Source organism: Oryx dammah, unplaced genomic scaffold (genome assembly GCF_014754425.2).
Source record: "Oryx dammah isolate SB20612 unplaced genomic scaffold, SCBI_Odam_1.1 HiC_scaffold_18, whole genome shotgun sequence".
Classification (NCBI taxonomy): Eukaryota; Metazoa; Chordata; class Mammalia; order Artiodactyla; family Bovidae; genus Oryx; species Oryx dammah.
The window spans coordinates 47,904,326-47,930,849 of NW_024070202.1; the positions used below are offsets into that span (position 1 = coordinate 47,904,326).

The window sequence follows — 26,524 nt, forward strand, 5'->3', positions numbered from 1 at the left end:
ATCATCTTTTAGGATGTGAATTAACTCAACTGGAATTCCATCACTTCCACCAACTTTGTTCTAAGGCCTACTTGACTTTGAATTCCAGGATGTCTGGCTCTAGGTGAGTGATCACACCATCATGATTATCTGGGTCATGAAGATCTTTTTTGTATAGTTCTTCTGTGTATTCTTGCCATCTTTTCTTAATATCTTCTGCTTCTGTTAGGTCCTTACCATTCGTGTCCTTTATTGTGCCCCCCTTTGCATGAAATGTTCCCTTGGTATCTCTAATTTTCTTAAAGAGATCTCTAGTGTTTCCCATTCTACTGTTTTCCTCTATTTCTTTGTACTGATCACTGAGGAGGGCTCTCTTATCCCTCCTTGCTGTTCTTTGGAACTCTGCATTCAAATGGGTATATCTTTCCTTTTCTCCTTTGCCTTTCTCTTAAAGTAGGAAGTCAAGAAATACCTGGAGTAACAAGCAAATTTGGCCTTGGAGTACAGAATGAAGCAGGGCAAAGGCTTATAGAGCTTTGCCATGAGAAACCACTAGTCACAGCAAACACCCTTTTCCAACAAACAACACTAGACTCTACACATGGACATCACCAGGTGTTCAATACTGAAATCAGATTGATTATATTCTTTGCAGTGAAAGATGGAGAAGCTCTAGACAGTCAGCAAAAACAAGACCGGGAGCTGACTATGGCTCAGATCATGAACTCCTTATTGCCAAATTCAGACTTAAATTGAAGAAAGTAGGGAAAACCGCTAGACCACTCAGGTATGACCTAAATCGAATCCCTTATGATTAAACAGTGCAAGCGACAAATAGATTCAAGGGATTAGGTCTGATAGACAGAGTGCCTGAAGATCTATGGACAGAGTTTCAGACATTGTATAGGAGGCAATGATCAAGACCATCCCGAAAAAAAGAAATGCAAGAAGGCAAAATAGTTGTCTGAGAAGGCCTTAGAAATAGATGTAAGGGTAAGATCTTTCAGCAAAATTTAGACCATCCCTACATTCTGTTTGCCAGAGATGGTTTTTTCCAGCAGCCACAGCAAAGAAGCGAACAGTTATTCACAGGATTTAATTTACCGTTAAGGAGAGAACATGGTAATCCCCTCTGTTACTCTTGCCTGGCAAATCCCATGACAGCGGAAACTGGCAGGCTACAGTCCGTAGAGTTGCAGAGTTGGACATGACTAAAGCTACTGAAGGGCTAAGCACACATGCAAAGAAAGACCTTTAAAGGAAAAGCTGTTTGGGAAAGATCACTCGAATAAGCACCAAAGGAAGTTCAGGTGAGAGTCAACCTGTTATGAAAAGAGGAGACCTGACTCCTTTCCCATCTTTCAGGAACAACAGTTCCAGTTTTCTGGAAAGAGCCCAGGCCAGAGGCTGACGTGGGAGAGGTCTCTGCTATCTACCTGCCTGATAACACACACCCTACTGAAAAATGTCAGGCCACACAGCTTTTCCACATATGCGAAGGTCTGAGGAGTATGGAGGTGTGAAAGCAAAGGTAGAAGGAAGTCCAACCACTTTATCAGTATCAAAAATCATACCAGTGAGGTCTGACCATGAACCAGACACTGTGCTACATACTTTTCATAAATTGTAATGTTGAGCTCTCACTATACTTCCAAGAGAAGGTATCTTGATGCCTGTTTTATGGATAAGGAACAGAAAAGTAACTTGCCCATGGTCATACAGTTAGGAAATGGGCAATCTAGGACTTACAGCCAGACCTGGCACAGAAAACACCTACTAAGTGTGTTCTGAATGTGACAGCCAGACCTGCAGATGAGGATAGGACAGGGACTTGGACAGTGTGACGGGTTTGGAGTAACTCTCCAGTGATCTGGTTGGTGGTGGTAGAGGGGTTGCGGTCAGAGCCCCAAAAGAATTCAAAGTAAGAAGGTGCCCAAGGGGTGCCTGCCCAGACATTTCAAATCTGGAAAGGGCCACATCAACTCTTTTCAGCTGTCAGGAGCCAAGGCCTGAGGGTCCAGTGAAGAGACTGGGCTCATGTTTCCATCAGTGAAAAGAAAGAGAGGGTTTGCTTTTTGACTGACCTTCCTTCTGTTGCTTTGCCCATGTGGGTCATGGAGGACATACACTGCGAAGTGTTCATGACCAGACCAGCACTCTCTCTGGGGATTACTAAGCTAGCATCTGTGGGTAGCCACAGCAAGACCTCTCTGTCTTTTGAAATGCTGAAGCCCCTGTTCATTTCCTAAAAGTCATCGCTATGCTGAATCATTCTGTGATGGTTTACTAAACGCTTGAGATTCTCAACAAGGAGACAATGACAGCAGGATGGAGCTCTGCTTTCAGGCTACAGTAAAAGATACATCCCTAACTGTTTTTTTTTTTTTTTTTTTTCCTTTTCTGTTTTAGAAATACTGTGATGGGACCAGAAGAGTCACTAATTTTTACTGCCACTGAAGGCACAATATATGGTGTGTGATTGTAACAGTCATCACATCATTACTGTTTTGCTAACTTAAAAGCAAGAAGAATTTTAACATAAGTTTTTTTTTTTTTACTTTTAATTTGATCATATATTAGTTCATTTCATGAAGATTTATTGGGTTGAGGGCCAGGCTCTTTGCTAGGTGTTGTAGATACAGAAATGAGACTCAATACTCTAAATTTCACACGAGAGATCTGGCAAGGCCGTGAATTCAACTGGCAAGATAAATTGGCAGTCCGATAGCTAGCTCCCTCTGCTCTAGAGTTGTAAGGGATAAGAATTTCTTTTTGAACAGTCACAGAAAGTCCCTAGTTTCAGTCTAAGTCATGAGCCCATAGTTTAGTCATTTGTCATTCCCTTTCTTTAAGCTGCTCAGTCCCTTCAGAAAGAATCCCATGATCCTCAAATTTCTCATGTCCTTCAAGCCATTTTATGATGGCAGCAATCTGGCTTCCCCAAAGTCAAGCCTTCAGTGGATACTTGACTTATGGTGACCATGGATATTAATGCAGTTAGCAGCTCCTCTCCCACATTACCTAGGCTGCCTGTTAACACATCTCTGGCTAGTGATGGGATCTGTAGTTGTCTCTAACCACCAAGACAGATAATCAGTCTCACATTCTATTTCATATCTCAATATTCTATAGGTTGGTTGCAACCCATTCCTGGAACCAAGTTCTTTCATTAGGATTGCTGGTTGGAAAAATCAGAAATATACTCTGGTCAATTTAAAAGGAAAAATGCTATTAATATGCATTAGTTGGATATTTGGTAGCTCCTACAAATCATGGAAAGACCAGAGAACTGGTTTAGAAAATGGATAGGAATGGAGGCTGGGCAGGTTAGATAATCAGAATCTGTTAACACAAGTACTACCACCACCTCTTCTGGCTCCTACTTCTACCATGGGAATAAATTCTAAACATTCCTAGCTTCTTTGTATCATTCAAACTCAGTTTTAGGAAGGAGCAGCTAATTGCCCAAATGTCCAGGCCTAACACCCAAGCTCTAGAGTCCAAGGGACAAAGAGAACAAATAAATAAACCTTCAGTAAGACTCGCACAATGGTAGTGTCTTCAACACAGAAGGGAGTAAAAAAATGACAAATTTCTTCTATAGTTAATAAGATAGGAAGTAACCTGACCCCTATGAATGTTAGAAAAGAGCCCAGACAATGGATTGTAATGATGTGTGACTAGATGGAGACTGATTGCAAGTATCCTTTCAACCTAGAATCATAGAGCTTGATTTATTTGGTGTGAAGGGTAAGAGGGAGAGAAGGAAGCAGTGGAATCTGGCTCTCCTCTCAGGTTTCTGGCTAGGACGACTAGCCAGATGATTGGTTATGCTATCGATCTCACAAACATATCAAGAAGTGGGGCTGGATTCTAGGTCCCTAACTCTAGGATAGGAAGTATGGTGTAGTGGTCAGGAATTATGAGTATAGTCTTCTTGGGTTCAACTCCTGGCTGACTACCTTCCAGTTGTACGATTCTGAATTTGTGATTTAACCACTCCATGCTTTAGCATCCTCAACTTAAAACAGGGGTAGTAAGAATATCTGTCTAAAGAGTGATTGTCAGGCTGAATGAGCATATATTCAGTTCAGTCGCTCAGTTGTGTCTGACTCTTTGCGACCCCATGGGAGCATATATTGGTTGAGTTGGCCAAAAAGTTTGTTCAGGTTCTTCCATGACATCTTAATTTTTCTCTGACATCTTATGGAAAAACCTGAATGGATTTTTGGCTAACCCAATATATGTAAAGCACTTAGAACAGTGCCTGACACTATTCAGGGCTCAGGAAATATTAGTTTCTATAGTTAGTTATTATCCACCCACTGTTCACTCTGATTAATTCAAGGATCGGGGAGGTGGTTTACCCTATCCCTATAAAAAAGGTGATCTGAAAACAAAACAAAACAAAACATAGTTGTACTTAACACTTAGGGTCCACTGGTCATGCTGTCCATCATGGAGAAATGTAAACCAGCCTGAGGACAGCCACTTATAACCGCTCATACAGTGAGACAAAGGAGACATTTAGTTGAAGGCCATGTTCCACAGCATGTTGATCGAAAACCAAGGAAATGACCTCTGAGACTGTCTGTGTCTTCTGCACATTCTAAGTTCACTTTCAGAAACCACTAAATTACGAGTAACTTGCAGCAGGGGAATGACACAGCATTTTGAAACCACTACTCAAGCATGAGCAAGTCAAACAGGTTTCTTACATAACAAGAGTTCTGGCATCTCACCCAGGGCTTGGCTTTTTGCCACATCCTCCATCCCCTAGAGAAAAGTACAGAGATATCTGGACGGCCAGGTCTGAACCATGTTTAGAGCATGGGGCAGTGTGTGGGCCAAGGCACTGGGAGGCCAGTTCTACTCTGGCTTTGAGAGACTCTGGAATATTGGAGGTTGAATGTAAGTGGGAGACAAATGCTAACAGACCCATCATGGTTTGCCTGGGGAGTTCCGGTTCTAGGCCTTTCTGGAGCCAGCGGGACCTTCAGAACTCACAAATCTCCAGGAGTTTCCAGAAAGGGTTTTCAGAGCTGTATCAGCTCAGAGTTTAGAACTACTCCCAGAGCCTTTCCCGATGCTCAGAACCAAGAGAAGCTGGGTGTTGTACTTCCATCTTCATGGCACAACAGGTCTAAATTTCCTCAATGAAGAAAGATAAAGATCAACTGTCACGCTGGGAAATAAATATCCTTTTCTGTAGACTAATGGAAAAACAAGCTAAAAATTTACCAAAAACTTATAGTATAAATATTCTATTTATTTTCATTCTGAACTGCTAGAATAATCATAGTATGCTCACATTGCATACGAGCTCTGGTTGGAAAGAGCTAGTCAGTTCTATAACATACAATCTCTCCGTGTCTCTAAATTATCTTACTCAGTCAAAATTGACTTTGAGACTGGATGGGTCCTCATTGTGTTATATGATCTGAAATATGAAGTGTTTTTATGCTAGGGAAATAATCAGTCTAATGTTATTTCTGATACTGCTTTGAAAAGGGGAGATAGAATTTAAGCCTCATAGCAAGAGGACAAATTATCCATTCTATGAGTTTTTTCTTGCAGTTTTACTGGAAAGAGTCTTATTGAACAGAATGGCACCCCACTCCAGTACTCTTGCCTGGAAAATCCCATGCACGGAGGAGCCTGGTAGGCTGCAGTCCATAGGGTCACTGAGAGTTGGACACGACTCAGTGACTTCACTTTCTCTTTTCACTTTCATGCATTGGAGAAGGAAATGGCAACCCACTCCAATGTTCTTGCCTGGAGAATCCCAGGGATGGCGGAGCCTGGTGGGCTGCCGTCTATGGGGTCGCACAGAGTCGGACATGACTGGAGCGACTTAGCAGCAGCAGCAGCAGCAGCAGGATATTTCTACTTTAATCATGCGATTGCTACTACTTTCTTATCAGGTACTGGCCTTGGTGCTTTGTATGCATTATCTCTAATTCTCATAATAAACCTGAAAGATAGAGCTTATTGCTCCATTACAGAGGTAAGGAAACTTGGATTCTGAGAGATTACTTTGGCTAGTAAGGGGCAGGCTACCTACTGCAAAACAGCAGCTCTTTTCACTGTTCTGTGACATCTCTTACAAGAAAGGAAATTGTCCTAGAGTAAAGGTGTCCAGTGGGCTAGGTAATTCAGAACAGACCCAAACTGTCACTAGAAACTTGGTTCAGATCCAAACTGTCACTAGAAACAGTCCAACTCTTTGCTAAATGTTAGGTATTTCAGGTATTTTTGAGATAGAATCATACTTCCTTTAAGGGTCAAGATCTCATATCTTGTTTCTATTTTTTGTTTTTGTTTTGCCTCAGTACAATAAAACAGAACAGGTCAGCATGGAAATACCTGCTGGTAATTTTTGAGCAGTTCTTGGGTGAATGCAATTGAAGCTGTATTTGTCCACATAGATCTCATATTAGAGGCTGAGAAAAACTCCATGAGAATCTGCCCCACTTCAGGGAAATTCCTGCAACTACACATTCTTTCTCTTTCTGTACAAAGAGACCAACTCATTTGCCAACCAGCCCCCAAACCCTTCCCAAAGGGATCAACAGATAAATTCGTGGAGGACAGACTCTGTACATGATTTATCTTTCTATCTCTTGGACAACGCTTAGCAAAGGCCTGCTGGCAGCTGAGGCTCTACAGATGTCTACTGAGCCAATGGGTAATGTGAAACAGGAGACTACATGCCACAAACAGGTGTGGGTTCCAAGTCATACTTCCCTGTTCTCAAGAAACTGATATTCTAATGGGGTGATAGGGAACCATCAGGAAAAAAAAATCCAGCTGGTATTTGAACTGGGGACCTAAGTTATGTATGTGGTAAAGACTACAAATGCAGGCAGGTGCACTGCAGGCTGGAGTCCTCAGGGCTGCTTCATGCAAGAGGAGAAAACCAGAGTATGGAGGGGATCCAGGGAGGTGGAAAGGTATGGTGGATGAGGGCAGCAAACATGAAGAGTAAGGGATGGAAGAGAGAAAACTCATGGTAGGCTGGGGGAAACAGCATCTCTGTCATATCTGCTGTTTTCCTGCTCCCAGCACTCCTCATGGACTCAGTTCAAGCTGGAGCTCTCCACAAGTTTCCACTGTAGCCCCTTGTTATAGCACAGGAGCCCCAGGGATGTGGTGGTGAGACGTGGGGGAGGGCAGCATGCTTCAGACCTAGCAAAAGGGCTCTGTCTTTGCCTGACCTGTTCCCCTGTCATGTGACCTTCACAAGTGCTTCTCAGTCTTTTTCCCCCTTAGGCATCTAGGGAGACGCCTAGAGTGGGAAGACCTGGGTACTTCACTTCCTCTAGGTTGCTTCAGTTCAGTTCAGTTGCTCAGTCGTGTCTGACTCTCTGTGACCCCATGGACTGCAGCATGCCAGGCTTCCTTGTTCATCACCAACTCCTGGAGCTCGCTCAAACTCATGTCTATCAAGTTGATGATGCCATTCAACCATCTCATCATCTGTCACTCCCTTCTCCTCCTGCCTTCAGTCTTTCCCAGGATCAGAGTCTTTTCAAATGAGTCAGTTCTTCTCATCAGGTGGCCAAAGTATTGGAGTTTCAGCTTCAGTCCTTCCAATGAATACTCAGGACTGATCTCCTTTAGGATGGACTGGTTGGATCTCCTTGCAATCCAAGGGACTCTCAAGAGTCTTCTCCAACACCACGGTTCAAAAGCATCAATTCTTCAGTGCTCAGCTTTCTTTATGGTCCAACTCTCACATCCATACATGACTACCAGAAAAACCTTAGCTTGACTAGATGGACCTTTGTCAGCAAAGTAATGTCTCTGCTTTTTAACATGTTGTCTAGGTTGCTTAGGCTCTAGTTAAAACCCCAGCTGATTGGATTCTAGAAAAGAGTTTCCCTTGAGGGAAGGCCTTGTTAAGAAGAAGAGTATTCTGCTGTATTTCAAAATGGTTACTTTCCCTCTTCCTGTACTCACAACTGGAAGTGAGGGTTAGGGGGATTTTTCTCCCATCCTCACTGTGAGAACCTGGTAGTTCCTGGAGGTAAAACTTCCAAATGTGTGGGGACCCCTTGAGACTGGCTCCCTCTGAGTAACTTGTTCACCTTGAACCTCCAATATATCCATTACTGTTCATATTTTCCCACCTGGCATTAGTTCCCAAAGAGGTGTCTGCTCTGATAACCTGTGACTCTTTGTATCCACCTATCAGCATCTCTCCAATGCTGGAGCACCAGTTTGCCTGGTGATCTCAGGAGGACTGAAGAAGAGTTGTTGATTTTTAGTTTGTTCAGTTTTTGCTGCTGTTGTTGTGACTACTGGAGCCTTAACTTCCACGCTCCTGCAGTACTAGACATGACCATACTTTTCCAAAGCAGCATTTTCCTGCAGTGTTTTCTGCAAAACTGAGTTCGACAGAGTTCTACAGAATGTTAGTGGTGTTCAACCACAGAAGGGTCCCAGGTTCAAAGAGTATTGAGAAATACTGGGCTTCTTTATAGGAGGTCTTTTCAGTGTCTTTATTACACTAAAAATGCATAGGATTCTACTTTATAGGATGATAGACTGTATTGTTTCCTAAACTGATATTACAATGAAATTCTTTTGGAGAAGAGCATTGCATAAGAGCATGTTCTTCAGAACTTGGGAAACGCTGCTTTATAGTCTTTCAAATATTTTTCCTTTCCTGCAGTGGCCCCATCTTTGTAGGTACAATTGAAGTAATTAGCCCATTTTATGTTCATTCATGCCACAGATATTAATTAAGTGTCCATTATGTGAAAGGCAGTATGGTGGATACTAAACATCTGGGACATGGTGCCTTTTAGAGCTTAGAGTTTGGTGTGAAAGCGTTGTCAGTTGTGTCCCACTCATTGTGACTCCATGGACTGTAGCCCTTCAGGCTCCTCTGGCCATGGAATTCTCCAGGTAAGAATGCTGGAGTGGGTTGCCAGTCCCTTTTCCAGGGTATCTTCCTGACCCAGGGATCAAACCTCATTGCAGGCAGATTCTTTAACCTCTGAGCCACCAGGGAAGCCCAGAGACTTCAAAGAAAGGCCCTCCTCCCCTAACATTTATTTCTGCTATTTACAAAAGATGAATCAAATTAAGCCTTGAGAACCAAAACAACACAGAAAACTTTGCCAATAAGAGCTGTTCACTTCTCACATTTCACTGAGGTGCCAAGTTGCCTTCATGAGTGAACAGGCTATGGATCAGGTCATCAGAAGGTCAGTCTGCATAAAGCTGTCCATGACTCACTCCCTTATTTGCTGACTGGTGTCCGTTATAACATCTTACTATGTTTCTAGGGGTCCCTGTGGGTAGAATGTGCAGGCGGGAAACTAAGGGTTAGGTTAGGACCACCTAACCTCCAAATGCTTATTTATACTTCAGAAGAGTGAATAGTGGGAATTTGCGGCACCATTCATTCAGCCTCTTGCCTGACTTTTGGATACAATCTTTTCAGGCTAAAGGACTTATCTCCCAGAATATCACTCCAGGCCCTCCTTATTGACAATACAAGAAAACAAAAGACAGAGCTGTTTTTACACCAGGCCCAAGCATTAGGAAAGAAACAAAAATTGGCTACGACTAACCAGCATATCAATTATTGTGAAGAGAAGTAATCTTATATTCAGACAGGTGGTTCAGTGCAGCCTGGGAGGGATGAGAAGATGCAATCCAAAGTTTTTCCCTTGCCTGGCTCCATCGCTCAGATGCAGCTGTGCCTGAAATCCACCCTTAGGCAGGCTTTCTTGGGTTTAAGCAGGTCTTTTCTAGAAATCACCTCTTTAAAAGGCAAATACCTAAGGTAGAAAGATGTGACTTTACAGCCTTTGCACAACTGTTATTAAACAACAACTTCTGGGGATAAAAGGAATCAAAGGCAAATCACCTCAGCTCTTGTTCCTCGGAATCTTTGTTTGCAAAATGACAAGGGGCTGAATTAAAGTTTTAAGTTATATTCCTACTTTATGACTCATTGCTGCTGCTAAGTCGCTTCAGTCGTGTCTGACTCCGTGCGACCGCATAGACGGCAGCCCATCAGGCTCCCCCATCTCTGGGATTCCCCAGGCAAGAACACCGGAGTGGTTGCCATTTCCTTCTCCAATGCATGAAAGTGAAAAGTGAAAGTGAAGTCGCTCAGTCGTGTCCGACTCTTTGCGACTTCATGGACTGCAGCCTACCAGGCTCCTCCGTCCATGGGATTTTCCAGGCAAGAGTACTGGAGTGGGATTCATTAGGATGCCTAGAATTTAGACAATCTAAACCCACAAAACTGTAAGAGAGATAAAACTATGTTTTAAGCACTGCAATTATGCTTCAAGCCACCATATGGATGGTTTGTTATATCCATGGATAACTGGAACAAAGGGCAAAGAGCATTATGTTTATAAAGAGCATGATGTGTCTGTGTATCTGATATATACACATAATGCTTCTAAGCATCTGGTTGTGGCCGTGCAGAGTGCTTTATGTAAATACTGAAAGTTTTGGGTGATAAGAACCCTAGAGCAGATACTTTGGTCATCCTTGGAAAAGCCAGCTTTCAAGTAAGAGGTAACTTTAGCCAGTTCAAAATTGAAAAGGATCATGCAAGTCAGATGCTAGTGATTTCTAGCATCACTAGAAGTCTGGCATAGAGAAAGTAGATCCAGGATCATCACCAAAACTAAGAAGAAACCTTGACCATCTAGAGAGGCTCATTAGCTCTCAGTTCCCTATTGCTAATGAAATCAATTCTTGGAATCATTCCACTTTCTGGCTGTGGAGGAACCAAAGACATTTTTTTCCCCTGACTTTTTCATTTGCCTCCAACCCTTGAACTCTGGGGAAAATTAGACTTCAATCAAGTATTACTATAATAAGCACATACACTATGTGTGTGCAGTCAGTTGCTCAGTCGCGTCTGACTCTTTGTGACCCCATGGATTATAACCCACCAGGGTCCTCTGTCCATGGGATTTCCCAGATAAGAATACTGGAGTGGGCTGTCATTCCCTTTTCCAGGGGATCTTTCCCGAACCAGGAATCAAACCCACATCTCCTCTGACACTTGCATCGGCAGGTGGATTGTTTACCATTGAGCCACCTAGGAGGCCCCACATTCACTATAATGCACTACAAGACAGTTAAAATGTCACAGCATTGTACCCTAAATCCTTAAAGAAACACAACTCAAATAACCACTGTGTACTTAATGCCCAGTTTATATTTCTTCTAGAATCACATTCTATAGTTTGCACTTAAAGAATTCCTATTTTGTTTTATCTCTGGCATCCTTTGTGTTGGGTTTGGTAGCAGCTTCTGGGTGAAATCTACTTGCTTCTGAGTTGACCCAGAAGCAGGTAACTCCACAAAGCAGCCCTACATCACACTGCTTTATGGCATGTGTGCAGGTAATATTGGACCCGTGCTTTCTTTCAGAAACCTTCAGGCATGCTAGGTTCTGTCTGTGGCCACTGAGGTGTCATGCCTTACCTTACTTCTTTGATAATAGACACTGTTTTTTAAAAAATGTAGTTAGTGACCATTTTCTTCACTGAGAGACCAGGCAGTTCTTTGGCCCAAGGAGGTGACTCTTGATTAAGTGAATGAATCAGAGTTCAACCATTCTGTCAGTATTTGGTTCAAGAATGGGCATATGGCACAATTCTGGTGCATGAGGGCCTTTAGCGAAGGCCCTATCTTTTCAGGAGTCATCCAAGGACAAGGTGCTCTCCATCCCTTTCCCATCAACTGGATACTTATATGAAGGTGTGACCCCCTGGGGGGGTCTTGCCTACCATGAGGGGAGCCAGTCCAAAGGGAAAAGTCGATGTGCTGACTGGAGTGGGGAGAGAGAAAAGAACCTGTGTCCTTAGTCGTATTATGAACTGCTGAGGTAACCTACCGTGGAACTGTGCTAACACTGAGCTTCTCATCATGTGAAAGAATACCTTTTTCCCCCTTGTTTAAGCCTCTTTTAGTTGAATTTTCTCTTACTTGTAACTGATAGCAAGTCATTATTCATAACAGTAGTCAAGAATAAGAAATAATAAATGATTATGTGTGTACTGGGGCTTCCCTGGTAGCTCAGCTGGTAAAGAATCTACCTGCAATGCAGGAGACCCCGGTTCAATTTCTGGGTCAGGAAAATCTGCTGGAGAAGGGATAGGCTACCCACTCCAATATTCTTGGGCTTCCCTTGTGGCTCAACTGGTAAAGAATCCGTCTGCAATGTGGAAGACCTGGGTTCGATCCCTGGGTTGGGAAGATCCCCTGGAGAAGGGAAATCTAGTATTTTCCAGAACACTCTAGTATTCTGGCCTGGAGAATTCCAGGGACTGTATAGTCCATGGGGTCACAAAGAGACACGAATGAGCAACTTTCACTTTTCATGTGTGTACTAAAGGGGAAAAACATATTTGGCATTGGGGAACCAAAACGGTTGCATGCTTCTGGATGGGTAAGGCTGCAGGCACATGTGTTGGGTTCTGAATTGCCTTTGGGGGAGGTCCATGTTGGTTAGAACAGCAAAGGAAGCCCCCTCAGGAGCACCAAACTGACCTCAGTTTTGAAGAACTCAGAATAAGGGAGTCAAAGACAAAAAGCCACTGTTACACAGGGTTTTTCCAAGGCTTTGTTAGCCTACAAGAAAAATGCAGCATTTCAGATCTTTACCTGAAAGTCTAGCATGAGGTTGTCCCAGCGTCTGGGAAGAAGATGCCTGTGTGCACCTCACTAGGGACACAGAATCCAGTGAGAAAAGGGTGTTCATCATTGCAACACCCAGTCCTGGTGACCCAGAAGGAAGGCACTTTGACCACAGTTCATCTGTGGGCTAGTAAAGGAAGATCTCTGCCCAACCACTCTGGCTGGCAGAGAGAACTGTCTGGCTCAGGCTCATGCCCCCAGAGAGTTGTCCAAAGCTGTGAGCTTTTTGGATTAGCTCCAGCAACCTGGCTTCACCTCCTTTGACAACAACCAGAATGATGAAACACTCTTGACACTTGGAACTGCTCACATTTTAATTCATTTGTCACAGGATAAATGTGCTTACCCATGTGCTCTGAGCCAAATACTGATGTATTCCTTGAGATGAAGAAAGGATGAATTTCCTCATCTGACAGATAACAGTAATAACTCTTCAGTAAACAGCAAAGAAAAACTAAAAGAGAAGACTGACCACTTTTCATAAGTCCCTAGAAGGCAATCTGGGGTTGATAGGGGCTTTTAAAAAATTACAGATTTCTCTTAGATGCTCCTGAGAAAACAGGAAGCCTCCCCTGGCATACGGAACTGGTTGGCACTCACAGCTGGGTCTTCGTGTTCCCTCACTGAACATAAACAATTTCACAGAAGATCAACACAAGACAAGGCCACTCTGTGATCCTGATGGATCAAGACAGAAATAAGCACACTTTATAATGTCTGGACACAGAACTTGAACATTGTTCAGGACACCAAGCACCTTCCTCTGCAGGCTGATAGGAGTGGCTGCTGCTTCCTGAGTCATCACAGCACTAGCCTTGTTCTGGTCTGCCTTTCCTTGAGATAAAGTTGAGATACTGTATTAGTTCCCTAGGGTTGCCATAACAAATTACCATGAATGGGGCTGCTTAGAACAACAGCCACTTATTGTCTTGCAGTCCTAGAGTCTGGAAGTCTGAAGCCAGGGTGCTGGCAGGACTGGTCCCCTCTGGAGGCTCTGAGGGAGAATTCAGTTCCTATCTACCTCCCAGCTTCTTGAGGCTGCTGGTAGTTCTTGGTGCTCTTTGGCTTAGAGATACATTACCCCAGTGTCTGCCTCCATGGTCTCATCACCCTCTTCCCCATGTTATTCCTCTTGGTCTCTATGTTCTTTCTCCTTTAAGCATTCTTGTCCCTGGATTTAGGGCCCACCTGGTTAACCCAGGATGACCTGATCTCCAGAGCTTTTGTTTAATTATATCTGCAAAGACCCTTTACCCAAATAAGGTCACATTCACAGGTACTGGGCATTAAGAAGTGGGCATACCTTTTGGGGGACCGCAATTCACCCACTACAGAATTATCCAGCTCCCTACAACATCTAATTCAGGGCAAAGCCTCATCACTTCCTTAAATCCTCTCCAAAATACCTGAAACAAACTCAAATCTTCTCTGCCTTTTCTAACATCCACTCACTGAGGTGCCCCATATTCACTGTGGCGTGTTCTGTATCACTGCCGTGAGTAACGAACCCAATTTGTTCAACTATACGAGTGTTCCTGGTGGTCTCTGGTTTAAGGGGATTGATGCTCCCTGATATTTAACATTTATTAGCCCTAATGTGTCAGGTATTATGTGAATGTTCAGATGCAAGAAACCATTGAATCTCTGTAGCAACATAGATAGCAACATATTCACCCTCTTTTCACAGGTGAGAAAACTGAGGCTTAGACACATTAGCATCTTATTAGTCAGGGTCCTCCAGAGAAACAGAACAAGGAGAGAGCAGAGAAAGAGGAGATTTATTATTTGTTATAAAGAAATAATCTCATGTGATGATGGAGTCTGACAAGTCCCCAGATCTACAGCTGGCAGGCTGGAGACTGAGGAGATCAACAGTTTAGTTCCAGCCCGAGTCTGAATCACAGCCACTCAAAATCCATAGTTTGTGGGTGAGCCAGTTGTGTAGTTCCAGCCCTACACTGGCAGACTAGAGCCTGAGGAAGAGCTAATATTTCAGTTCACCCCAAAGGCAGGAAAAGAAGCTGATGCCCCAGGTCTAAGGCAGTTCGGTAGAAGTATCTCTTACTCAGAGAAGAGTCAGCCTTTTTGTTCAATTCAAGACTTCAACTGATCAAATAAGGCCTGCCCACATTAGGGAGGACAATCTGCTTTACTCAGCCAACTACTTTAAATGTGAATCTCACCCAACAACACTCTCACAGAATCACCAGAGTTATCTTTGACCAACCTGTGGTCCAGCAAAGTTGACACAAGAAAGGAACCATCCCAGTATCTTTCCCAAGATCACAGAGCTGGTCATTGGTGGAGCCAGAATTGAAACCCTGGGCTCTCTTTCCCTCAAGTTCACACTCTGCCTTATGTTTCCCCATTTGCTCCTCTTCACAGGTGGGCTTCCTCCAGAGATAATCTATGATGGATTCTGTGCTAATTCTCACTTGTCTTAGAGTCTGAACCACACAAATTGGAACATGCTGGCTCATGTTTTTACTGTTGTTTCATACCTGGGTTTTCTCATCTCTATTAGAATACAAGGAATTTGATAATAAGGACTGTCTTAAAGCTTTAATAATAGCTATCATTATTGAATACTTATTCAGGCATTTTATATGTAATTATTCATTTAATAGTCACAACAATACCATTAGGTAGCTACCTCCATTACTCCCATTTTACAGATGAGAAGACTACAGCCCAGCTACTGACCAACCTGCACAAGTTTACAGGGGCAGGAACTGGAGCTAGGGTTTGAAAGCAGACAATCTGGCCTCAGAGTCATGCTCTTAACCTCCCTCTGCTGTGCTTTTTGTATCCTTTCCCCTCAATTAGCCCCCGTTTCCATGATTCATCTCAATGGGTGGCACACACAGGCATCCAGGGACTTGCTTTAGGGAGCTGGTTTCAGGGTGAAACAGCTCCTTGGGCAGCTAAATGGCTTTGAGTTTGGTTGACCAGGTGTGTGTGGAGTCCCATCTGCAGGGTACACCTGGCTTGTGGTTTGACCCAGTGCTGCCCCCTTGGCCAGACTCCTGCTTCGTTACTGGCCTGGGCTCAAGATTACACCTCCCGCCAAGCCTGGGTTAAGAGTGCCCTGTGGTGTCAGATGGTATTTATCTTTCTCTAACTTACTTAGTATGCTCATCTCTAATTGTTTTGCTGTATAGCAGAGGTTGACATAACATTGTAAATCAAATCTACTTTCATTGAAAAAAAATTTTTTTTTTTTTTTTTACAGAAAAGGGTGTCCTGTGGCCCTCCCTTGGGAGAGGCACATGGGCAGTGCTCACCTGCCTGAGTCCTGGTGCCAAGGCTGGGTGGGCCTCAAAAATGCAGTGTCACTTTACCAAGCACCACCTGGCTTCTGCTATTATGTGACGCTGCCCGACCAGGAGCTGCACAAACAGGTTCCTTGCAGGAGGGGAGACCTTCAGGCCCATCCTGAGGCTGGCACAGTGCCTGGGTGTCGGTCACAGGCTTGGACACACCCGGCGCTCTTGAGGGCTGCTGGGACAAACACTAACTCAGCGCTCAGGAGTGGGGGCAGTACAACCTATCCCCCATCTCCCTCTTACCCACACGAGCAGGTGGCATCTTAACTTCCTGAAAGCCGAATTATTCCGTAATAGGCCAGAAAGTCCTAAATTCTTTGGATGATATAAAAATCTGAGCATAGTTTCTAGCTTGGGAAGGCGCATCTCTTTGGTGCCTGGATGCCCTGTCGCAGCACTTTTATTGTTGAGTCATCACCGTTTTTCTCAAGGACTAGACCGTAAACTCTTTAAGCGAAGAATCATATTTTACTGATACTTGTCTTCCCTACCCCTAGTACAGGGTCTCCAATATAGGAGTCACTCAGGGACTTCTTTCCAAATGATAAAATCTGTAGGATTTCCTCCTGAATTTTTTATCCTATCTCCATCATCAAGAGACCTGGCGAGCCAGTGGTTAAGAATCCACCTTGAAATGCAGAGAACATGGGTTTGATCCTGGGTTGAGGAACTAAGATTCCCACATACCTTAAGCAACTAAGCCTGCACACCACAACTACTGAACCTGTGCGCCACAACTAGAAAATCTGTGAACCTCAATGAAAGATCCCCGCACAGCACACCCAAGATCCCACAGGTCACAACTAAGACCTAACACAGCCAGATAAATAGATAAATATATATATATATTTAAAAAGACCTGGCTACAGGAGAGCATCTGGCACAAAGGCACAAAGCTTGTGGGACAAACCAGCAATGCAACCTTGGCGGGGTAAGTTTACTTCTGGACCGCAGCTCACTTATCCGAATGGTCCACAAGGTTGGATTCAAGAAACTCTAATGTCCCTTCTAGTTTCAGGTGACTTGCCCTGCACAGAGAGGGAGTGACAGGAGTGTGGTCCCTGCTGTACCTGATTCTGTAGTCCAAGAGTGAGAATATGGACATAGATATACTGAGAAGTCCCCCACCCCACCCCCAGCTCTGGAGGTAACGTCTAAAGGCCATGACTGAAAAGGGGGCAGGATTGGGGGTGAGAGCTTTCCAGAGCCCATGGGGAGTCCTGTCCCGACTGCCTGGACACTCATATTTGAAACCTCATCTGGAGCTTCCCATGCCTTCCCCACCATATCTCTGCAATCCAGCCCTCAGAATCTGAGGCAGGCTCTTCACCTTAGGCCACAGGCTTGGGAAAAACATCCTTCTTGCAGAGACTCCCAGGTGAAAGGAACCTAATTTTTTGATCTTGACCCATAACAAAGAATTTGTCCTGGTATCTTTGAAATCTTAGGGGAAAAAAATACTGTACTTTCAAAGCTTTCCTTTTTGATGTTTTGTAAAATGGTGAAGGGTGGGGGACAAATATTCCCCTCTGGGATAAAATTCCTTTCTTCTGGGAAGACAATGTGATGTTTATTTGGTTATTAAAAGGAAAATCAATTATTCTAGAATGCAGAAATTCAGACCTTGCCTTTCCAAGGGGCTCTGTTATCATTGCCATAACCTAAGAATCTGCTTTCATCTCTCAATTGTTTTCTATAGGAAAACATTTCATCTTTAAAGAAGATTTAGTGTTCAGAGTCTCTGAAAATTGTTCCCTGCTTCTGGAAAATATATGGATGTCCCTACTGGAGTTGGGGTTGGGTGCAAAGAAGGCACTGGAAACCTGTCCTCACTATGCGTGATGGAGGGAATACCGCTCAAGGCCCATCTGGCTGGCTGTTTGAAGCCATCCTCTATGCAATATTCTAGACCATTTAACTCAGGCTCTGGAAAAGGATGATGTTTATTGCTTTCTGGTTTATTGTCTTGTTAGGGACCCTCAGGCAAGACTAACTCTCCCTAAATGGTGAGGACTTTGCAACAATCATTCTGGGATGGGCCAGAAAAGGACAGAAAATGAGGCAGGATTGGGGGAACAATGAAGTGGGGATTATAAGGCAAAGACTCTATGGACAGAAGAATCACAGGCCTCTTGCCCCCTCCCTGTCTCTGATGGAAGGAAACGCAGATCTAGATGTAGAGGGCTGGCGCTCAGCCTGGTGATGACCAGGAGCGGGTGTACATGAGAGCTTTGACCTGTGAACTTATGACACTCATTTCCAGTTTAAATTCTCAGAGTTGCAATTCCTATATGCAATTTCCAAATGTTTGTTAAAGTCCTGTTGCTCATTAAAGCTTGGGGTTAGCCATCCCATTAGGACTTAAAGGCCCAGATAAATGACAATGACTAGTTCATGTTACAGGTCCAAGAGGGATTGGCAGCGAAGTGAAAGGGTCTGTGGAGGAACAGAAGATAAGATACAGATTAAGGGAATGTTGCAGGCACCACCCCACGATGGCTGAAGATGAGTGAGGTCACTGTCATGAGAGAACCCTCTTCAAATACACTAGAAAAGAAGGGGTCTTCAAAGAGGGAGGCCAGGACCCACTCTATGGATGCTGGTGGGGACACTGAGTCTGCAAACGAGTGGGTTATCTTTAGCAAAGTTTCTCCTCTGCCTAGAATAACAAATGACCAAGACTTGCAAGGCCCTTCCTTGGGGGTTAGAAGGGGATTCTGATGGTAGGAAGAAGCACAGAGGGCAAGATGGGCCAGCAGTAATCATGAGAATAAATGTGTGGAGAGGAAATAAAGGGTTTTCTTGTTTTGTTTTTATTAGCAAGCAGCAGAACAGAGCCCCAGAGCAGACATCTTAACTTTGCCACAAATGGGGGGCAGTCACTTCTCTTTGTCTTGAGTTGTTTCCCTTTAGTGAGGGATTTGTTTGATAGAGAATGCTTCTGGTGTTCTCTCTGTGCTTCCTCCCTGAGCACATCTGCACCATTTTGCAGCAGTCTGATATCCCTCCTCTCTGGCCCTTGCTTCCTTTTTAGATCTTTCCAGGGATTCTGCTTGGAGCACATCTGATCATAGCATCTAAGCATCAAAACTGGCAGGTGGATCTAACAGATTTGTGCATCTTGGTCCCTTTATCCTAATCTGGATCAGAAGGCTTAGGGAAGAAGTTATTTAAAGGGCTTCACCAGAATGATATGTCTCAACAGGTACAGTGTTGGGAATGGTGACTTTGCCTCTTGAGAAGCTAGTTCCATCTGTGGAAGAAAGTCATTTGTGTATTAGAATCCCAGTTAGATGCTATGGACATATCTATAACTACTGATCTATTAGTCCTGGGCCCTATTCTCTTTGTATGCTCAGTGAAAGTTTAAGTCTGGCACATGTTCACACTTAATATACATGTATTGAATCAATGAGTTGATGGAACCTACAAATAGTTACGAAAATCATATTTTTTCCAAGAGAATCATCAAGTCATATAGTCTGCAAAGGGTTTCTTGCTGCTTCTAGATGAATGAGGCACTTTGAGAGATGTCACTGAGGTGCTGGAACACTGGAATTCAGAGACCATTTTGGAGGTTTCTAGGGACTGGGCAGAATTTTACAAACCAGTAGCATCTTTAAAAAAATAGATGTATAATCATCATATAGTACTTTAATGCTCTCCTTGCCCACAGACAACTGACTACCACCCTTAAAGCAAGGCCCCGGGAAAAAGCCTGAAGCAAGTGAGAATTACCCTCTGTGTTCTCAACCCTCCTCTTGAATTCTCCATCCGCAAAGGCTGGTGACTTTCCTCTTCCTCAGGACCTTTCTGCTGGCCACTCTTTCTAAGTTTTTTTTTTTTTTTTTTGATGTGGATCATTTTAAAAGTCTTTATTAAACTTGCTACAATATCGTTTCCGTTGTTTATATTCTGGGTTTTTGGCCGTGAAGCACATGAGATCTTAACTCTCCAACCAGGGATTTAACCGCCTCCTACCTCCCCCACATATGAAGGCAAAGTCTTAACCACTGGACTGCCAAGAAAGTTCCCACTCCACTTTCTTGCTCATGGCCCAGGCTCTGTACTTTCCTGATATCCCTCTGTGCTTCTTTCACAGATCAGAAAGGTATTCATCTTGCTTTTATTTAGTTTGTGGTTCTCTTTAAGTTTCTGGGGTCACTGAATGGGAAGGAGGAGAGAGAAGTTCCCCTGCCTCATCAAATCAATCTGCAGCCCTACATGTGTCCTCTGGAAACCCCGGGACAGTTCAGCGCTTTACCCCACCTAGGAAACTAACCATGTGCTCTGACCTAGTGTGGAGCCCAAGTTTACTTTGTCACTCCATTCTTCTTTATATTAGGGCAGGTATACATCTTTTCAGAGAAGCCTGGAGCATCTGCTGAAGCCAAATTCTTATATCCTGAATCTAGTAATACAGGGCCTCGAAGAGTATTCAAATAGGTTTGAGGGTAGAAAGTCACCTTGGGAAATGTTTGGGCCCCAGTGGATAGGACCTGAACTTTATTTCACTCTGATAAAAACTGTGCATTCCACCTTTCCATGACATAACTTCATGGATTAGTTGGCCTGCTGCAGCAGGCTTTCAGGTAAATGAAAGCAGGTCTGGTAGGATGAGAGCTGGGGGACAGAGTAGGGTGCTGTGGTTAAGACATGGAAACCGACTGTCTGGCTTCAAATTCTGGCCCCACTACACAAAACCTCAGGGCCCTTAGGCAGTTTACCTCACCTCTTTCAACTTGGTTTCCTCACTGGAAAACTTCTGTATCAGAAATCTACAACAACAACAAATACTTAAAATACATATGACATATAAGGGCCTGCTGTTATTATTATAGGCAGTCCTTGGGTTTGCTTTTCCAGAATATTGACATGATCTTAGGACGCAAGGTCCCGCAGTGGCTTCCAGTCAATGTCCTAAGGCTTATGGGGAGAAAAGGAAATTGACTGCTATTCACCGGACACCTGAGAAGCACACCTAGTTGTCAAAATCATTTGCATCTCATTGAGAAATTTGGTCAGAGAAGCATCCACTAACACCCGAAGTGATTCTGCTGGGGGACTTCCCTAGTGGTCTAGTGGTTAAGACTTTGCCTTCCAAGGCAGGGGTACAGGTTCCAGCCCCATTTGGGGAGCTAAGAATCCACATGCCTCTTAGCCAAAAACAAAACATTAAACAGAAGCAATATTGTAGCAAATTCAATAAAGACTTAATAATTGTCTGCATAAAAAAAAAAAAATCTTTAAAACCAAACCAAAGCGATGCTGTGTGGGGCCAAGGACACTAGTACACAGCCTGCTCTGGTGTGAGCCCCAACCTGACTCCATTCACATCAAGAGTCCTGTATTTGAGAGATGAACTTTATGTTAAATCAGGGTCCCTTCTGGTTCAAGGGCTAGGTTTCCTCTTCCTTTTGCCCTAATACAAAAGTGACAGTTCTTCATACCTTTGCACTGTGAGTGCCCTTACACAGGTGAGTCCATGCAAACAGGCTTGCTGGACACTTTTGCTGCACAGAATTACTAAGAACTCCCAACCGTTTGTATCATGTACCCTCCAAAAGCCACTGAAATTCACAGAGAAAAAAAGAACTCCTGCAAGTTGGACATTGAAGGGGGAAAAGCCATCAAAACATTAAACCAAAATCATCTCTAGTCTTACATATTTAAAGATTAAAATGCAATTTCCTTAAAATAATTGTTAGATCACCCACTTATCACTTCTACTGCAGTATCTTGTTTGGGGAGGCTTACTCCATTCTCTAGGTGAGGGAAAAAGCAGAAATAGGAATGACTGAAAGGAAAAGGCAAAATTACCCATTAGGTTCACCCCTAACGCAAGTCTTATCACATGAATTGTCTAGTGTGAGTTATGAAGAATGTCTTCAGTTAAACAAAGCAGTACACATCAAAATGCTTGAGATCTGGTTAGAAACGAAAAATGAACACTGGAAAAAATATCAAGCAGCATAGCCCAGACATTCAAGTCTGCACAACTGTAGCACCATGACCGCGAGATCACAGCAGGAAGGCCGCGAGTGCTGCAGGAACCTGAGCCAGGGTTCCGTGAAAGCATCCACTGATTTAGAAGTTCTGTTTTTCCAAAGAACACTCGTGCAATACAATGGCAAATCTCATTCCTCGGATCTACTCATTCTGCAGCCTTCCGCCCCCCATAGCTCAGATTAAATAGACAATAAAGGAATCATGTGACTTCACAAATACTCCTCATCTGCGGATGAACGCGCAATGTCGTGTGGTCTGTTTAGCAGATGCCATGTGGTTTTCAGCCATCAAACTCTCATACCAACCCTGCAGAGCGACACAGTCAGCAAAACCATGTCATTTAAAAGTTGACATATATACACGCTGTTGCTGCTGCTGCTAAGTCGCTTCAGTCGTGTCCGACTCTGTGCGACCCCAGAGACGGCAGCCCACCAGGCTCCACCGTCCCTGGGATTCTCCAGGCAAGAACACTGGAGTGGGTTGCCATTTCCTTCTCCAATGCATGAAAGTGAAAAGTGAAAGTGAAGTCGCTACTATACATAAAATAGATTACTAATAAGGACTTACTGTATAGCACACCAGCCCTGGCTTTTGCCATCATCCCAAATGTCATCATCACATGGCCTATGCATTTCCTTCTCTAATGCAATGTCACAGCCATCTCCAACTCTCCAGACCTCTGCCTTCTAGTCCTGATCTATCATTAGCAAGATTCTCTATAATCTCAGCTTCTTGCTCCCATTCTGTAAGTCATCTTCATTGCAACCCTCTTCCAACCCTCCCCAAATGTACAGGCTCTATCAAAATACATCAAGAAACACCCTGCCTCTCATGACACTGCTACCACTCTCATCTGAACAACCATTCTCAGAAAGAGGCACAGGGCAAAGGCTGCCACACCCACTGCCTTCGGATTCTGGAGACTGGAAGCAGCTCTGCGGTCAGAGCACAAGTAGGCAAGATCTGACCAATGCGGCTCATATGGATGGCTCGGGCCCATGGGTCACCAGAGCCCTGAAATTATCCTGTATCCAACATGAATGGAGAACACCCAAAATGGGTCTGTCAGTGCCATTTTGGTGGTCAATCTTGAAAGATATTTTCTCTGGTCAGCAGAGGGCATCAGCTTACCTGGCTACCCATCTGAGACCAATTCAGGTAATGGGACCCCCAGATAACTCCATAGAATCAAGACCTGGAGCTACTCCAGGCATCTGGTAGGCCCTAAATAGAAGGAGATTTATAGCTGGAAAGCAACTACAAGGAGAAGAAAAAACAGGCCTGTACCACGCTGTTCCCAGGTGGGGCTCAGGGAGCCCACCAATATGGTAGCTCTACAGGTGAGACATACAGTCCAAGGTACACCCTTCCTTTCTCTCTCCCTTGCCTCCACCCCCCCACCATGCATGACCATCACTAAGAGCAGTACTATCTGGCACCACAGCACAGAACCTAGCAAACTCAAACTGAATTTTGCTTTAGGCTCTCACCTCAAACTTATGAGCAAATCAGACCTTCATTTAGTCCCAGCATTATAGATGTTCTGAATCTTTCCATACACTTATCAGCACAGAGAAAGCATTTACAGCTAAGTGATTTAATTAATTTACTTTTAATTAAAGCCAATTCTCTTTTTAAAGGGAGACATATTTTGGAGAGCACATTTTCCTTTCCCAAAATAAGGGTTTGTTTACACTATTTTTGTCCCTGGGCTAGAATGAAGATATCCAATACTAAGACCAAAGTCACCTGGGAAGCACAAAATACAATTGTGTGCTCTTGTAAGTACTAGAAGATACTGGCAACAAGGTAGGTGTGCAAGTCAAGCCCCATACCTGCCTCTTCCACACCCCAACCTGAAGCCCCAGAGGGCTCTTTCTGGCTCTCATCTCTGTCTACTTGTCAGGAAGTCCTGTCCAAGATCAGAATTTTTCGTCTCCTTCATAGCTTTGGATTTTGCTTCTCTCCTACCTTTACTTGTCCCAAGTCTTCTAAACTGGGCAGAGTCCAGGTGTACACTTTTAGGGAAAGGAAGGGCATAAGATTTTGTGAAAAATCATTTTTCTAAATTTAAATATTAACTGACATATATACACCATTGATACTGTGCATAAAATTGATAACTAATGAGAACATACTGAATAGTATAGAGAACTCTTCCTAAAGCACTGTGGTGACCTGAATGAGAAGGAAGTCCAAAAGGGAGGAGAGATATATATATATGTATGGTTGATTCATTTTGCTGTAGAGTAGAAATGAACACATTGTAAAGCAACTATATTCCAATAAAAATTAATTTTAAAAGTTTTAAGTATTAACAAATGCTATAATGTCTGTAATGTTTTCTCTTTGATTAATCCTGATATCAGCAGTGACTATTCCTCAAAGATATATAGGCAGTCTTTGACCTCACACATCTTTTACATGGTCTCCCTACTCTCCTATGTGGGATCTTTAGAACTCTGCTGATCAGGGTTTTCATACTCTGGTTGACAAACAAGTGTTAAGGCATGATATGCTGGTTCTGTCTGCCTCTCAGCATTCTGTTTTTGGTAATCGTTATTTGTGGGTGTTTATCCAGAGGAACTAAAAAGCCTCTTGATGAAAGTGAAAGAGGAGAGTGAAAAAGTTGGCTTAAAGCTCAACATTCAGAAACCTAAGATCATGGCATCTGGTCCCATCACTTCATGGCAAATAGATGGGGAAACAGTGGAAACAGTGTCAGACTTTATTTTTTTGGGCTCCAAAATCACTGCAGATGGTGATTGCAGCCATGAAATTAAAAGATGCTTACTCCTTGGAAGGGAATTTATGACCAACCTAGATAGCATATTCAAAAGCAGAGACATTACTTTGCCAACAAAGGTCCGTCTAGTCAAAGCTATGGTTTTTCCAGTAGTCATGTATGGATGTGAGAGTTGGACTGTGAAGAAGGCTGAGCGCTGAAGAATTGATGCCTTTGAACTGTGGTGTTGGAGAAGACTCTTGAGAGTTCCTTGGACTGCAAGGAGATCCAACCAGTCCATTCTAAAGGAGATCAGCCCTGGGATTTCTTTGGAAGGAATGAAGCTAAAGCTGAAACTCCAGTACTTTGGCCACCTCATGTAAAGAGTTGACTCATTGGAAAAGACTCTGATGCTGGGAGGGATTGGGGGCAGGAGGGGAAGGGGACGACAGAGGATGAGATGGCTGGATGGCATCACCGACTCGATGGACGTGAATCTGAGTGAATTCCGGGAGTTGGTGATGGACAGAGAGGCCTGGCATGCTGTGATTCAAGGGGTTGCAAAGAGTCGGACACGACTGTGTGATTGAACTGACTGACTGACTGATCCAGTGATCTGAGTATCAAGAACATTTGCTTTTGTTATTTTGTAAAAATGAATGACGGTACTAATACCAGTGATAATGTAGTTTGGTGTGCTGAAGGCCGGTTAATTTGGCCTTCAGTCAGGTGCTCCATGGACATCAAATGGTTGACTGTGAACTTAGCAACAGAGGGAGAAAACAAACTGGAGACTACAGATAATGTTCTGAAATATCATCCAAGGCAAAGGGTGTTAATGGAGGAATTGGGTTAAGTATGGATTGAGAATGAGCAGTGATCCAAATGAGGTTCACTCACTGACCTCTTCTCAGAGAAGAAAATGGCTGGTGTTCCACTTTCTCTTGAAAACCATTATAAGAAAACATACTGACATATAAGAAAACATGTGAAACAAACATGATTAAATAGAATTTCTATCAGCTAGTCATTACCCCAACTTTACCTAAGTTTCTTCTCAAGGCTGAGAAAACTGACAACCGAGGTAAATTATTTCAAAACATGTATTTTTATTATCTATAATGTTTATTGTTCTTAATGTATTAAATAATATGTCTTGACTGCATATCCAAGCAAAAAATGATGACTTTTCATCACAACTATGGATTTTATAATTCTGAGGAGGCCTTACAAATAGCTGAGAAAAGAATAGAAGCAAAGGGCAAAGGATAAAGGGGAAGATATACCCTCACTGAATGCAGAGTTCCAGAGAATAGCAAGGAGAGATAAGAAAGCCTTCTTAAGTAAACAATGCAAAGAAATAGAGGAAAAAAGTAGAATGGGAAAGACGAGAGGTCTCTTCAAGAAGATTAGAGATACCAAGAGAACATTTCATGCAAAGATGGGCATGATAAAGGAGAGAAATAGAAAGGACCTAACAGAAGCAGAAGAGATTAAAAAGAGGTGGCAAGAATACACAGAAGAAATGTACAAAAAAGGTCCTAATGACCCAGATAACCATGATGGTGTGGTCACTAACCTAGAGCCAGACATCCTGGAGTGTGAAGTCAAGTGGGCCTTAGGAAGCATCACTATGAACAAACTGAGTGGAGATGATGGAATTCCAGTTGAGCTATTTCAAATCCTAAAAGATGATGGTGTGAAAGTGCTACATTCAATATGCCAGCAAATTTGGAAAACTCAGCAGTGGCCACAGGACTGGAAAAGGTCAGTTTTCATTCCAATTCCAAAGAAAGGCAAT

At 43.4% G+C, this 26,524-nt stretch overlaps 1 long non-coding RNA gene across 1 annotated transcript; it reads left to right on the plus strand.

Moving 5' to 3' along the window:
• Window positions 1-912: 912 nt before the first annotated feature.
• Window positions 913-26,094, plus strand: LOC120878187. The gene is made up of 3 exons (XR_005724484.1): window positions 913-941; window positions 14,697-14,706; window positions 25,948-26,094. It is a non-coding gene; the product is annotated as an uncharacterized LOC120878187 (long non-coding RNA).
• Window positions 26,095-26,524: the final 430 nt, after the last annotated feature.